The 3,202-nt window shown below is 34.1% G+C and overlaps 1 pseudogene; it reads left to right on the plus strand.

Moving 5' to 3' along the window:
• Nucleotides 1-1,934: 1,934 nt before the first annotated feature.
• On the plus strand, nt 1,935-2,980 carry LOC123255722 (annotated as a pseudogene).
• Nucleotides 2,981-3,202: the final 222 nt, after the last annotated feature.

Below are 3,202 nucleotides of genomic sequence, written 5' to 3' on the forward strand. Positions count from 1 at the left end.
ACGATTTTCATAGTCTAGGACAGCTTGATTAACTTCACTCCACACCTAGAATAAAAAAGATTAAAATAATTATGTCCTTAAGAAAAAGGAAATATAATAATCAACTAAGCACTTTTCCCAAATAACCCCTTTAAAAAGCAGAAGTTTGAATAAATAGTAGTCAAAATTTAATAGGCACTTACTATTTACAAAGCATAGAGAGTTAAGTGTTATGAGTCCTATATAGCCATAGTTCCTGACCTTGAAAAGCTAATAATCCAATAAAGGAGTTAACACATGTACACAAATAACAATAATAAAATAAAAAGTGAATAAATGGTATTATGATAGATATGAATAATTTACAGGAATTTATAGAAGATAAAAATCACATTTGGGGGATATAGTAATCAATGTTGAAGAGGATGCAGCATCTGACCTAAAAATAAGACCATGTTCTAGAGTTGAAAGGGACACATAATCCAACCCCATCATTTTAAGAATGAAAATATTAATGACCCAAAGAAAATAACAAGTAGACTTTTGATATTCAGATATGTAAGAGAGCAATATAAGCAGAGAGAACAGCATGAGAATAGTATAAATATGTGAGCCCTAATAAGGGAAGTAGGAGTCTAGTGAAGTAGAAATGTAATGTTCATGTAAATAAGCAATAGAGAAGATGTGAATGAAAAGTTAGGATCAGATTATAAAATGGAATTAAGTATCATGCTGCAGAATTTGGCTTTTTATCCTGTGGGCAATGATTTGCTACAGACTTTTTGAAGCAATGAAAGAACAAGAAAACAATTTTGCATTTAAAAATAATATTGGGGCATTTATAGAATGGAGAGGGAGAGGTGAGAATAAAAGTGGAGGCAGAGAGACTTATTAAAAGGTTATTCCATTAGTTCAAATAAAAAATAGTAAGGGGATCAAAAATGGGACAGCACTGAGACTAAGAAATAGTAGCTAACATTTACAACTAGTTCTTACTATATGCAAATTTGCATTACATGAATGACTTTACATGAAGAATTACAAAAGAAATCCGTATTTCAAAAAATCACCTACCAACCACATTTTAAAAAAGTAAAGAAAAGAAAACGGAAAGCAGCACAAACACCAGAAGAGACTGCTACCACTGCCCCCCTAGCCTTGCTTGAGACCTATGCTAAGAGAATATCTATTTCATCAAGTCAGTCTGAGCTCTGAGACGTTTGCTAAGGTCACCTGAGTGTCATCCATCCTCTCTTGTGTCCAGACCCCACATGTCTGTCTCTACCCCCCACCCTCATATTCTTCTTCTGGGCTCTGACCAGGCCCCCACATATCTGACTCCAATTCTCAAGTATGCTTCCTCCTGCTCTAGCTTCTGTGTCCCTGACCTACCCCTGTCCATGAACCTGTACCAGGCTCCCTCTTTCCACAGGGTAATGGTCTACTTCTGCCTCCATCTCAAATCAAGAACTGTTTTTACATATAACTACTTGAAAGGTATTCCAAACCATAGTATAGATATGATTTTTGTTTGCTGCCTTCTGTGGCTTCCTTCAAATTCCAGCTAAAACAAACTTCCTGCAAGAAGTCTTCCTTAATATCTCTTTATTACTGTCTACTGATTATTTCCAGTTTATCCAGTATAGTTTGTACATTTATTTGCTTGTTGTTTCTTCCATTAGCCTGTAAACTCTTTGAGGAAAGAGACTGTCTTCTGTCTTTCTCCATATCCCCACAGCTAAGCACAATGTCTGAGACATAAGTAGATGCTTAATAAGTGCTTGACTGATTGTTTTTACTTGGATTAGTGATTGCATTTATATTGAAAACTATCTAAGTCAAGAAACTCTCTTCCAGTGTAGCCTGGTAAGAGTTTTACAACTTTAAAGTCTCAAAAATATGCCTTGGGGAGAGTGAAGACGGTGAGGAAGAAAAAGAAGCTTGTAATAACCCAGGTATAGACAAGCCCCTCAGAGAAAGGAAGTTAAAGAAAGCAACACAATAGAGAGATTCTCTTCCAACAAGCCTCACTGTAAAGGCAAGAAAGAAAAAAAAGTAGATGGGCTGATGATACAAATATCTTCCCTACAAAGGGAACCATATACAGTTGACCAAGGAAAGGGACAGAATCTTTTGAAATTGCAGGAGTATATGTCTTTCTAAGAAGAAAACTGAGGAGCTTAAAAATCTTCATAAACTACAACAGGCAAAATATAGTAGCAGCTTCTGTGAAAAATGTGAGCCAGTTCAGTTACTTTTACATGAGTCACTCCTATTTTTTAATTGGAAAGCAACAGTAAACAAATTTAGGAATGTCATGTTAAAGAGTATCTTGTGATGTTCTTGATTTGGAGAGATCAGGCACAGTGAATTGGTAATCAAAGTAATCAATTGAATTTCTTAATGTATCCAAAGCATTCTAGCAAGCCTTTGCCAAAATAAACCTCAAACAGCACTCCCTCCCCCAACCACCAAGCAAAGGCAGTAAAAAGGAGGAATGGAGCAATAGAATGGCAAGAAAGGTTAAAATGTACCAAATGCCCTGAAATTCTATTAGATGACTAGTAAAGATGAAAAAATGAGAAAACCACTTCTAAGGAAAATAAAGTGAAGAAATCATCTAAAAAGGAAAAACCTCAACAATAACTCCTTTCTAATAGCAAAAAAATATTTAGTGCTAATGTCAAGAAGGTGGCTAGCAATACTAAGAAAAATCAAAGTAATTTCAAAAAAGAAAGTGAATCTGAAGAATTCAGATGATGAGCATTTCATTTAAAAAAAAAAAAAAAACAAAGAAACAACAACAAAAACTGAAGAAACTTCCTACAGATGAAGCACGAAAAGAGACTGTAAAGAAATTTCTGATCAATGTCAACTTGGAGAAAGTTAAAATAAAACAGATTAGCAAAGGGGGTATATTAACTCTACCCTGCTTATTATGATTAGTCTGAAAGAAAAGATTTTATTAAAAAAGACTATAAGGAGGAGTTAATTTCATTAAGTAGAGATAACTTAAAAAGTTGCTCATTTGAACTGCTCCCCCAAATTAAAAAACTTGATAAACATCAGAACGAAGAATTTATTTCATTTTCTAAAACTCTGTTTAAGCATTGTTATCAAGCAGAATTAACTGTTGACTTTGTATCATGTTATATAAAAATTTGTTGAAATTGCATTTCTATGCAGTTTTAAAAGTTTTTGCATGGCAATGAACATTTCTTGC

This window comes from Gracilinanus agilis, unplaced genomic scaffold (assembly GCF_016433145.1).
Source record: "Gracilinanus agilis isolate LMUSP501 unplaced genomic scaffold, AgileGrace unplaced_scaffold50572, whole genome shotgun sequence".
NCBI classification, from domain to species: domain Eukaryota; kingdom Metazoa; phylum Chordata; class Mammalia; order Didelphimorphia; family Didelphidae; genus Gracilinanus; species Gracilinanus agilis.